Raw genomic sequence first — 12906 nt, forward strand, 5'->3', positions numbered from 1 at the left:
TATGAAATCTGAGTGACCTTTTGGTCTCCAGTGAAACGCTCTGGGAAAATTCTTTTCCCTGCACTCATTTCAAAACAGTAAGGGCCACATCATTCAAGATGCCTTGTCAAGGGAATTCAATTAGCATCAGTCCTGAGGGTCACCTCAGGACTTCTTAAACTTGGTCATCCTGTGAATTCCTCTGGGTTTCCATGACTCATATCAATTGTCTTTTTTTTTTTTTTTTTTAAAGCCATTCATGCTTCATCTTACAGATTCCAAGGTAGCTCTGGGTGCCCTTTAGTGTCACATCAAATCTGAAAAGCAGATGTACCCAAGGGGAGGCAGTGGATGGGAAACGCTGGGTCATCCATAGTTCCTTGCCTTTCCCCAAGCAGCTGTTGGAGCACAGGGTTGCAGGCCCTGGGACTTCCTGAGAACCTCCCACAATCTCCGGATGGGTCCATTCTCAGTTTGGAAAACACTGGCTATCTATTTGTTACAAAGATAGGTCCCGAGTTAAATAGAACCCCGGAGTGCGAAAACAGTAACATTTGCCAAATCTGCTCTAATAGTAGCATAAAGCAGCTTAAATCACTGAGAAAATGTTGTTGTTATTAGTAAAATTAAGTATGCGCTTTCATTAAAGGATCACAAGGAGAAAACACCATTCACTCCTTAATTCAGCAAATGCTGAAGTGCCTAGGACTCCGGAGTCATCCTGTCAATCACAGGTAAGTAAAACAGAGTTCCTGCTTTTCAGTAAATAAAAACGTTTAAAATACCCTTTGCAGAGGGGGGGAGATAGTTATGGGTGACAGTACTTGTTGCACTAACACAAGGTCGTGAGTTCAAACACCCAGTACCTACGTAAAAAGTCAGGTGTCACCACAGGCACCTGGAACCCCAGCACCAAGGGGACAGAGACAGAAAAATCACTAGGGCTAGCTTGCTGCCATCACAGATCCCGCTTCAGGACAAAGACCCCGTCCCAAAGGGATACGGTGCAAAGTAACAGAGCAGGGTGTCCCACATCCTCCTCTGTTTTCTGTATATATATCAGGTGCAAAGACCCACAAACACATGTCCACACACCTCACATATACCACACACACACACTCACACATCGTGTTGACAGACTCCATGGACTTACCTGCCAGGTATCCAGCCATCTGAGGCTCTTCCTGAGAAGACATTGTGAAAACAGTCTCTGGCAGGTTAGTGTGACCCGAAAGAAATGGCTTCACAGAAGAGGAAGCTATTCCAATGGCCTGGATGTCAGTTGAATGAAAACAGAAAAAAAAGTTTTCACTCACCTCCAGGGACATTAGGCCAGACAAAGCGCAACTTGGTTCCTTTTCCCCAAAAAAGAAATCTCTTGCCGTAACAGCAAATCTTAAATTCAGCCATTCAACCAACTTTTTACCCAGAGTCCACAGAGCAGGGCCTCAAAAAACAAAAAAACAAAACTGGATAACACAGAAATAATATGCACAAGCCAGGAGCTTGTGAGGCTGATATGTTTAGAATTCATGAAATCTGTTCGGGAACTCATATCCTACTATAGACAAACTTCAACATGCAGAGTTCAGGCAGGCCCAAATGAGAGCTGCAGGAGTGGTTGGAAAAGCAAATTAAATTCTGTGAGAAAGGCCAAATAAACCTTAGTTTCTTGAAGAAAGCACAGGACAGGCTTGCTGCAACCTCGCGGTCTGGGGGGCTTGCTCTGTTCTCTTCTTTAAAAGCCCGGACACAAGAAAGCGGACCACATCAAAGGACATTTTTAAAACCCTTGATTCAGTCAGTTAGAGCGTATAACATGGGTACCCACCATGTTGCTAACACAAGAGGCAATTACAAAAATGAGTAAAACATAGTTCAGCCAATAGACGCCATTTCATTCCGTCATAGAGAAGAATTCTTTAAATAAACAGGTGATAAAATTTCAGAACTGGCTGAGAGCGCATCATGTGAACGCTTAGAGGCTGTCAGATTATTGATCTGAGGCCATCATAACCAAAGGACAGAGAAGATGATGACCTCAGCCTCTTTTGAGATCTTTGATGCTAAAACCTGTGTGCTAGTTTTACCACCAATTACTTCCCACAAAGTGACATGAGAGGCAACACAGAACCATGGCATACAGCTGCATAGCCTTCAACTTACAAATATTATAACTTCCTGTCAAATGTTCTTACATCCATTTCTAATTTTTCCATTCAAAAATGATGCTCAAATCCCTAGATGTAAGGGTAAATATGCGATAATCTCCCTGATGAAGAATTTCAAATGTAAAATGCAGACCAAGTTTATTGCCAATAGAGATGTTGCAGCCTTAAAAATGGAGAGGAAATTGTTTATAATATGATAATTTAGTCTGTTTTAATGCAGGTTTTTAGGTTCAATGTCTAATATAAATAACTGGAAAATGAACTATGAGAATTCAACCAAGTTTTTTTTTTTTTTTTCAAGAAAAATGCCGGTACTTATAACCTTAAATCGTAGAAGCACGCCTAAAACATTTATTGTTAAATTCGAAAGAAAAGGGGGATCAAAATATCTGCATTCACATGCCAGATATTTTTATTTGAATAGCTCGTTAAAACTTCAAATTCAGTAATATCAAGAAAGAAAGAGCAAGAGATGAAGAAGCTAAGAAGGCTATGAGGAGGAGGGCCTGGGCACGTTCCCTTTCTCGAATGCTCTTTGCACCTGTGTCCTTTGTTTTAAGGTTGTGATCACCTCCAGAGCACTTCAGACCCGAAAGGTGAGCCATCTTTGACGTCTTCTTCCTTTATTCCCAACTAATTCATGCAGAAATGTACCGAAGACCTACTGTCTACCTGTCACAGTTCTGAGGAGGGAAGATGTAATGTTTTATGTCCATTTGAACCAGTTTTAACCCCCTAGGGAATTGGGCGCTTTTTCTAAATGATATTTCGCTGAGGTCATTGTGGATACATATGCAGTTGTGAAGCACAGGGCAAGGAGAGTGCACACTCTTGATTTTGGTAATATTTTGTAAAAGCAAATAGGATCACCACCAGGGTGCTGTGGGATGTCTTTCTGTACACTGTGATTATGTGTTGCTCTGATTGGTTAGTTAATAAGCTGCTTTGGCCTATGGCAAGGCAGCTTAGAAGTAGGCAGGAAATCCAAGGAGAGAGACAGGAAGGAGAAAGGCAGAGTCTGGAGAGACACGAGCTGCTGCCCAAGAAAAAGCAAAATGTCAGCAGACCGGTAACGCCATGGCCCCCTGGCTAAACATAGATGAATAGAAATGGGTTAAAGATGAAAGAGCTAGCTAGCAATAGGCCTGCCACAGGCCATACAATTTATAAATATTATTAAGCCTCTGACTGATTATTTTATAAATGGCTGCAGGACCATGGGGCTGGGCAGGACCGTGGCCAGGTAGGACCAGAGAAACCTTCCAGCTACACCAGGTTGTTGTCATGATAGTAAGTGTGCCTTGTTCAGGGTTTCCCAGTCCTATTTTTACTCATTTGGGAGTGTTTAATTCTGAACTATTTTATGGCCAGCGTGGGTTCATGTGTCTGCCACCACTGTGTTCAACCACTGTAAGGAAAATATGCACCCCCTGTTATAACTCTTTATAACTCTACTTAGCCCTGCCCCTGGTAACCACTGTCCCCCATTTCTAAGTCTGTCCTTTCAAAAACATTGTGTAAATGACGTAATAAAATTTCAGAGATTGGCTTTACGTATCACCTTAACACTTCAGAGATTTATCAAAGTATTGCATCTATCAATAGCGTGTTCCATTGATCAGCCAGTAGTAGTCCGTGGTATATACTGACCACATTTAACCTTTCACTTGTTGAAGGGGATTGCAGTTATTACAGATAAAGCTACTATGAACACTGTGTGTTTAGATGTGGCTTGGGAGGACTTTGGGTTTGCACTTTGATTATTTGAGACAGGGTCAGTCAGGTCTCAAGCATGTTATGTACTAAGGCAGGCCTTGATCTTCTGATCCTTCTGCCTTTACTTCTTGAATACTGGGATTTTTGCATGCACCACCACTGTGCCAGCATTTCTGCATGCACCACCACTATGCCAGCATTTCTGCATGCACCACCACTATGCCAGCCCTTTGGCATGCACCACCACTATGCCAGCATTTCTGCATGCACCACCACTATGCCAGCATTTCTGCATGCACCACCACTGTGCCAGCATTTCTGCATGCACCACCACTGTGCCAGCATGTACACATTTTCCTATGAGCATATACTTTTTTTTTTACCTTAGGAAAAAGAACTGCTGAGTTGCAGAGCAGTTGAATGTCCTGACATTTCTAAATATATGACCCAACATTTCCAGATTGCCTGTGCATTTTATAGTAGTACCAAAAGTACTTGGGTGACCAGGGCTCTCAGTATTCACCAGCATTTGGAGTCGTCTCAAGTTTTTAATGAGGTTTTTCAATGGGTGTGTAGTGTCACGAAGCTAGTTTTATAAAATAATACAAATATTTTGTTCTATGAGATAGAAGGGAACAACCCAAGTCCAGACATGAATGCAGGAAAATGTTGGGGCAAGGGAAACAGGCTTCGGGAAACATCCATACAAGAGGTCACGTTTGAGCAGGTCTTCAGAAATGATAGACAATGGAAGAATACGCATGTCACAGTAAGTAAAAGACTAAATATGGTGGGATAAGCAAAAGTAGGGAGGATGGAGAACAAGACTCTGCACGTGCAGCCCGGTGTGCCCTGCTTGTACGGAAGGAGTGGGAAAGGTGAGGGGCACGAGAAGATGCGTCAGGGATTTCCAAGTGCCTCCTGGGTAAGTGGTAACCCTCAGATCAGCTGAGGACAATGACAGAGCTGTACCCAATCGGTTCCCACCTGCTGCTGATTGTCCTTCATGCTCTCCTTCATATCTATACCTCTCTTTCCATTCTTACAGACACCCTCCTGCTTCAGAAGTTTATCTTCTCCCACTAAACCTACCTTAAGTCGTTTTCATAAATCCGGTTACTTTTGTAACTCTTATGGTTGGTGTTATTTCTCTCCTCCAAAATCTCCGCTGGCTTTCTTCTCTTTGTGGAAGAAAGTCTGAGCTCAGGTGCATGCAAGAAAGCCATGACCCTTCCCCTCCCCTGTAGAAATATAAACTCCATGTTTCTGATCCTCACTAGATGATTTCTATTCCCCACATGGCTAATGGTTTTTTCCAACTTCTTAGCTAAAATCTCCTGTTTCCCACGCTGGTTGCTCCACCTGAATCAATGTTCCCAGTCCTGAAGAAGTCAAGGGTGCTGCTTACTGGCTTGCTCTTCATGGCTTGCTCAGCCTACTTTCTTAGAGAACCCGGGACCACCAGACCAGGAACAGCACCACCAACCATGTGCTGGGCCCTCCTCACCAATCACTAATTGAGAAAATGCCCTTCAGGCTTGCCTATTGCCCAAACTTATGGAGGCATTTTCTCAATTGAGGTTCCCTCCTTTCAGATAACTTTAGATTCTGTCAAGTTGACATAAAACTAGCAAGCACAACATCCAAATAGCATTTTCTCTCCTAGTATTAGATCTATCAGATATGGTTGTCATAGATTTATGCAGCGGCTGAGAGAGAGTTGCCCTTCAAAAAGGTCGCCCATTTGAGACACTTTCCTGTAGCTGTACTTTTTCATCTGGACCGACAGCCTGCAAATGATGACATGGAGACATTATTAATTATGAAAGCTTGTCCTTAGCTTAGGCTTTTACCCAACTAACTCTTTTAACTTAATGAACCCATAATTTTTAAATCTACATTCTGTCATGTGGCTCGATTACCTCTTCTTAGTGTGGCACATCTGACTTACTCCGAGTCTGCTGGTGAAGTCCATGCACCTAGATTCTTTCTCCTCTTCCTCTCTCTCCCTGGAAGTCCCACCTATCCTCTCCTGCCCAGCTATTGGCCATTCAGCTCTTTATTAAACCAACCACAGTGACACATCTTCACACAGTGTAAACAAATATTCCACAACACTTTCTAAACATGGTGCCATGACAGTACTTCCCCAGAGTGAGGTTTATTAAAAGTTGCTGTTTATTACTTCTAAGATGCAGCCAAACTTTTCCTACTGGCTTTCATTTAACCCTGGTAAAATATGTCAGAAATCTTAGGACAAATATGTAATGAAAAACTTATTCCCTGACGATGGGCCAATGAATGGACTGAGATTTATCAGAAAAGACTAGACCTCCCTTGTCATGTTTCAATTTATGGAATTCATTCTCTTAACCAAGACCAAATAGATGTCACCTTTCTCTCTATCCAATCATCATTCCTTTCCTACAGCATGCCATGGCACCAATACATCTCTGCTTTCAAGGAAGGGAATATATTACTCTGAACTAACATGTTTTAAGTAAATAGCACAAACATACAAAGTTTAAAGTAGAATTGCTGGGGTCCCTTCTCCCCCGGGGCACACAGTCATTGGGAGCTGATACCTGGGACCTGGTCAGCTATTTAGAGTTCTCGTAATGGTTATGTTTTTATGTGTTTTATTTTCTCCAACCAGGCAAACATTCTTAGTTCTGAAAGAAAATAAAAATCGTACCTGTCATGATTCTTACTGACTACTAAAATTGTAGCCAGCATCTAACATGCATCTTTTGACAGTCTTTTAATCAGATTTGAGTCGATTTAATCAGATTTTAGTGCATTTAGTCCACAGCACCAGACACTGTAATAAAAGTTACTTTCTGACTTACTGCACCTGGAAAGATTGCAATTTTTCAGAAATTCCAACCCGTACTTGCTCACACACACAGAGATTTACCCAGAGCCACCTTTGTTTTCCCCTGCTTTCTGATTAGAAAACAAAACACAAAGAACATTTAACCATTAGGTTTATCACAGACCGCGAATGACTATCATCAAAGGGAAGCTTTGCCGGATGGTATAAGATACGGTTAATAGATGGGGGCCGAGGGGCTCGGAATAGCTGGCCGGTGATGGCTGCTCATGAGATACTTCAAATGTTTGCATTTCTTTGTTTAGTCCTCTGCCTTTAAGAGTCAAGAGACTCTGGAGAAATTCCAAGAGGAGGTCACAGGAAGGGCACAAAGGAGCACACTGGTGTGAAGAGTCAGAGAGTGTGGGGGAGTCGTAGCAGAGACACACAAAGCTTTGTGTAGATCTACTTCATATGAAAACGCCAAGAGAGAGAATAAACTCAACAGGAAAGAAAAGAGAAAGCCATTCCAAGCCTGATGCTGGTTCAAAATCAGAACCTAATGCTGGTCTAATTACTTATCATCTGATTAATGTGTGGGATTTATACCACACTCACCCCCACACATTTCCTTTTATAATAAACCAAAGAAGCTAAAAAATTACAAGCAGTTCTGTGTGGCCTACTGAAGCCTTCAGCTCCAGGGATGGCATACCTTCTCTTGGTGATTCCTGAGTAGAGCCTACCTTCCCTAAGTACGGAAGCTGAGTGGGGATCCATCATCCACAGCATGAATGTGCTAAGACTATGGATCCACTGAGCACCTGCATGTCTGACTTCCTGTGTGTAACTGACCCTCTATTCACTGCTGCAGCCTGGAGGCCGCTCCTTGATCACATTTGACTTCCAATGATGCAGGCACCATAAGACGTTCTCCTAGTGACAGAATCAGTAGGATTAAAAGGCAACTATAGGGGTATCTCTGTAAATGAAACAGTTCTGTAAAGTGTTATTAAATAAATCTCCTGAATCGGATCTGGGGAAGGGAACAGCTATAGTTAAACTGCACAACCCAACCAAGCTCTTCATCCTATTGTAAAATGTGCGCCCCTGAACAAGGACCAGGGGGCCGTAAATGAAAGGTTACAGCACTAACAGAGTTATAGTTATTTCAAAAAATATTTCACATCCCTGGACAGTCTGTTACCTAAGACATGTTTAGTCTGAAATGAAGCACAATCATGAATATGGTAATTATGGCCAGAGTTCTGACCTCTCCAGGCTCACGGGGCCTCAGAGAGCACCCTGAGTCAGCCTTGTGGTCTACAGTGAGGAGAAGCAATGAGTCTGAGGCTGGAGCTCAGCTCCAAAAAGTGTGTGTGGCCCCACACGGACCAACAGCTAATACAGCTGAGTCATCACTGTCTACAAACCAAGCCAAGGTTTGTTTCCCAAGTGGAACGGGCTTCCCAGGACTCAGTGCGGGCCGCAGCCTGCTTCTAACACATGCGACACCCAGAACAGAGCCCATGGCTCTGAACTCTTCAGCAGCTCCCCAGGAAGTGACGAGACCCTGTGAGACTTAGAGAATGACGCTAGGGTGCTGAGTAGAATGACAACCAGGTGGAGAGGCTCCCATCCCCTCCTGGGTAGAAAGCGCTTCTTTACGCTTCTCCTGTATTCCACGTAGTCAGCCATGAGTCTAAGTCCAATTTGGATCTTATTCTCTCCTCTCCTCTAAGTTTGCTCACTGAACGGCTTTTCCCCTCTGGAATCTTTTACAATTTCCTTTTAATCCTTCATGACTGAAATTCAAATAGGATATGGCTAGATAAGAGCTCCTTTTTTAATAAGACTAAACAAAGTCATTAGCCCAGGGGAACTTTCTGTTATCTTCTCATTTGTTCTGTTTCCTGTGTTCATATTCCATTTGGGGGCAACTCCTACTACAGAGTGCTGAACATATAAAATACATGTACTTCAGGTTTTCATTTTTCTTAACTTCTAGGACTACTCTGCTCTCTAATTAATCATCTTCCTAGCTGTGTCCTCCTCTTCCTCTTTCTCTCCCACCTTCTTCCTTCCTTCATCCACCCTTTTCTTCTTTCTTTTTCTTTTAATGATAATAACAACTTAGCACTCTCCAAAGATTTTTTAAGATGTTTCTTTGGTAAAGTTTCCATCTGGTGCTTGTATGGCTGCTCTTATAACGTTGTATTTATGGTTCCTTTAGTTCTCTATGGCCTTTCCTCTGGTTTGCAAGTAATCTCTGATGATAATGACTTTTTAAACACAGCTGGTACAGTGGCCACCGCAGTGGCAGAACTCAGCTGTTTCTCTCTAAGTGAAAAGTCTACTTCTCTGTTCCATACAGTGAGTAAGGTGGTTCAACCGCACAGTGTGCAATAAGGTTCATGGAGTCTGGGCTGGAAGGCAGACTACAAGCCTGCCTTTTCTCACTCATCTTAGGAAGACAATAGGGGAGTATGTCAAGGTTTCAACTCCTGGCCAAGTAGGCTGTTCCTTGTGTTTTATTTTCTGTGCCCAGGGACATTTCAAGTCATTGCATCATCTTCTCCCCTTTTTTAGGTGGATCTTTGTTGTGCATAAATTTCTTCCATTCTAGAAAGAGACTCCTTAAGACTTAGGTAGTAAACAAAACTTACAAGGCTCAGGAGTAAGCAACTCACAAGTCTCAGGAGATTCCTGAAAGTTACAAGATTCACAAAGTCCCTGCCCAGTGTTAGACAAGCAATAACAACTACTGAGAAATGAGGCTTTCCAACTGGCAGAAGGTCCTATACATCTGTTTGAAAGTCCCTTAGGGAGCCCCAAGGATGTGGCTTTTGGGAGTCACCTTCCATGCTGGGGTGGGCTTCTGATGATACAGCTGTCTATGAGTTGTCCATGCTGCTGCAGTTACCCCAACTGTGTTCTGTAAGTAGATCCATAAACTCACTGGTTCACCAAGTTGGACTTTGATGGAGTTGTTTCTTTATTCTATTATCAGTGCCCTACCTGGAATGAACCAGTCAGTTGTTCATGTTTCTAGAAGGAAAGCAACATGATTTTGTTTGCTAATATTTTTCAGGTTTATCTTGAAACTAAGTTCTCATGTTCCCAGAGTAAAGAGTGGAGGATCACTCATAAGTCACAACAAGCCAAATCTATGTGTTGACTGCAACATTAATCGTTGCTATGCCAACTACCTATCTGTGATATGAACCCAAAATCCCGAGGGCATTGGCCTCTCCTTATCCTATGTTCAACTCCCTTCTCAGGAGTAAATAGGGAATGAACTTTGACCCATAACAAGATCTTGTCTTTAATGCACTCATACACTCAACTTAGTCTTGAGTTCACAAGAGATGCACTCTACATGGACAAAAGCATAAATACAGAAAACTGAACAATATTTTTTATAAGGAGTAAGCTGCTAAGATGCCCAGGCATTAACTGCAGTTCCCACTGAAAAGCAGCATCTGTGTTAAACTCACTACAGGGTTAACTGACTGGTTATAAACTCAGTTATCGTGGAGAGTTGGAATGTTACAGTTCAGAGACAAATAACTCCCCCCCACCCCCTGCCATGTGCCAAGTAGCTATTTATTTTCTAATTTTGCTGGTGACTTGCCATCCTTGTGACTGTTGGGTAAATCCTTTTGGAATGTACAGACTCCTAGCTTCTATAGACGCCAAGGCTAGGAATGACATCAGAATATCATCTGAGGCTTCTAACACATTTCCTGTTTTGATGTAATTCACCTCCTTCATGTTTTCATTAGTACACTTGGAAAATGCCGTGTTTATGACTTTCTTTGTTCTATTTCTATAAAGAAAACTTCCTAAAACTGCTATCATGGTAGAACAAGGTCACCTGAATCAGATATTAATCAGTCTTCTCATTGTTTTATTTTCTGGATACTAAGCCTTCAGATCCATTCCTTTGTTTTTTTGTGGTGTTTTTTTTTTTGTTGTTGTTGTTGTTGGTTTTTTGGGGGTTTTTTTTGTTTTTTTTTTTGTTTTGTTTTTGTTTTTTTTTTTTGTTTTTTTTTTTTTTTTTTTGGTTTTTCAAGACAGGGTTTCTCTGTGTAGCTTTGCGCCTTTCCTAGAACTCACTTGGTAGCCCAGGCTGGCCTCGAACTCACAGAGATCCACCTGCCTCTGCCTCCCGAGTGCTGGGATTAAAGGCGTGCACCACCACCGCCCGGCCCCCATTCCTTTGTTTTATTGACTATTTTTAGTTCAAGTATAATAATCCATTTCTTACTTAAAGGTAATTCTTCCCCTATGAGAGAGAAATACTTTGTGTGTTTAACATGCATAACTTAACCCATGGTTTCTGTGTAACCTTGGTAGACCTAGGAAGTTATTTATTGTGACTAAATGTCTGGATATCTGACAGCTTTCAGAATATTAGTAAACATATGCAAACATGCTTAACACGTAGTAAGTGCTCAGTAAAGCCACAATCCCACACTTTCCATCTACACAAGAACCTCTAGCATTAACTGGGATAATTTTCCAGTGGGGAATATAAACTTAAATGCCTCATGTTTCTGTACACCAGCACCGAGCTAAGAATTTCTTAGAGATCTTGGATATCACTCTAGTCTGATCCTCAGAGGGGATGATTCCATTTTAAAATGAAATGTTAAAAGTTTTCTACGTCTACTCTGTGCCTATAGCAGCACCCTTATTCACCTGCAGAGTCTCTCCCCAACAATAGTCTATCTGGATCAGGAAGCAACGAATATAGAAGGACCAATGAAACACGGATGCTCTGAGCATCTCTCTCCCGTTAGTGCAAAGGGCAATCCTGAGAGCTATGTGGCTACAGATGTGAGCTGTGCATGTGGGAACTCCTCTTCCTCAGCTCACAAGCTAATTCCCCAGCTTACTTGAGTGAAGAAAGAGATGAACAGGTCCTGGGAAGTAAAAGGAGGGTCACAGCTCCAGGGTAAAGCTTTGCCCAGAAGTAGTCATCATCAAACAGAAGTGGATTTAAAGACAGGGTCTGAACAATCCCAAAACATCTGAGTAAAACAGCTGGGAGAAGGGAGTCTTTTACACTTTTCAGAACCAAAGCTGCTGCGCATTACAGAGCTGGGTCTTGGAAGGTGCCAGCATCAGACTGTGACTGTCCTGGCCCGTCTGGCACACACATTCCCCTCCGAAGGCAGATGTTTCACACATCCCTAGACAAGTACCATTGCATGTTCACTCACTCATTTAAAGCCCTGTGTGTCAGAGTCCAGGATCACCATGCGTCTCTGATTTCAATTTGTTTAACACTGGGGAAAGAGCAGACTGATGATAAGGACTTTGCCCACAGCTCTGTGCACTCGGTCCAGGCTTTCTAATCATGATGAAGCATCTCATGAATGTTTGTGTACAGGGGGGGGCTGTGTTAGTCACGCTCTCAGTGTGTACTCCCAGCCTACACAGTACTTGTATTTTCCCTCGTCAATAAATTGTCATTCTGGGGTTTACCTTAGTCATGCCAGGATTTCATGAGTCACAGGCTGAGGCCCTGACTGTTCCTGGGAAATGCAGGTCCTTTGAACTTGAGAAGATGACTAGGTTCAGCTGTTAGCTGACCTTTTTGTTTGTTTGTTTGTTTGTTTGTTTTTTGTTTTTCGAGGCAGGGTTTCTCTGTGTAGCTTTGTGGCCTTTCCTGGAACTCACTCAGTAGAGCAGGCTGGCCTCGAACTCACAGAGACCTTTTTGGTCTCTTTTTGTCACTACAGATGGAACTCATTCAGAATCCCTTTGAGCTCTCGGATCTCCCTCCTCTCCTCCGCTGACGTGAGTTCTGTGTCTGAAGCTGATTCTTCCTCCTTCCTCTCTGCTGCAAGCTCAATTGATTCCCAGTTATTACTCTATTCCAGGCCGCCACTGGACAGTGCAAGAGTGTTTCCTGGAAACCCACAGTTTTGTTGAATTTGCATTTGTTGCTATTAGAGATTGTGGTCATGTGATGAACCCAAACCAGGGTCCAATTTTTCCTTCTCCAGCCAACTGTGTCTAGAAACAATTGGTACTTCACAGCTATTTCAGTGGCTTCCAAGGAATTTTCCCCAGAGATGTGCAGGCTCACTTGTGACCCTCCCAGGAGCTCCCTCCAATAGCTGCTGCCTAAACCTGCCACCAAAACCAAGTCACTTTGTTTCATGAGTCTTGCATGAATACATGAATCTGGATTCAATAAAGCCGTTTTCTGCTGGC

General features: G+C 42.7%; 1 long non-coding RNA gene across 1 annotated transcript in view; it reads left to right on the forward strand.

Annotated features, from left to right (window-relative positions):
• The window catches only part of LOC121824081 (uncharacterized), a 36628-nt gene that overhangs the window by 516 nt on the left and 23206 nt on the right, over positions 1-12906 (forward strand). The window contains exons 2-3 of the long non-coding RNA XR_013045900.1: positions 629-713; positions 2711-2746. This is a non-coding gene — a long non-coding RNA (uncharacterized LOC121824081). The remainder of the gene's footprint in view (positions 1-628; positions 714-2710; positions 2747-12906) is intronic.

Source organism: Peromyscus maniculatus, chromosome 19, assembly GCF_049852395.1.
Source record: "Peromyscus maniculatus bairdii isolate BWxNUB_F1_BW_parent chromosome 19, HU_Pman_BW_mat_3.1, whole genome shotgun sequence".
NCBI lineage: Eukaryota > Metazoa > Chordata > Mammalia > Rodentia > Cricetidae > Peromyscus > Peromyscus maniculatus.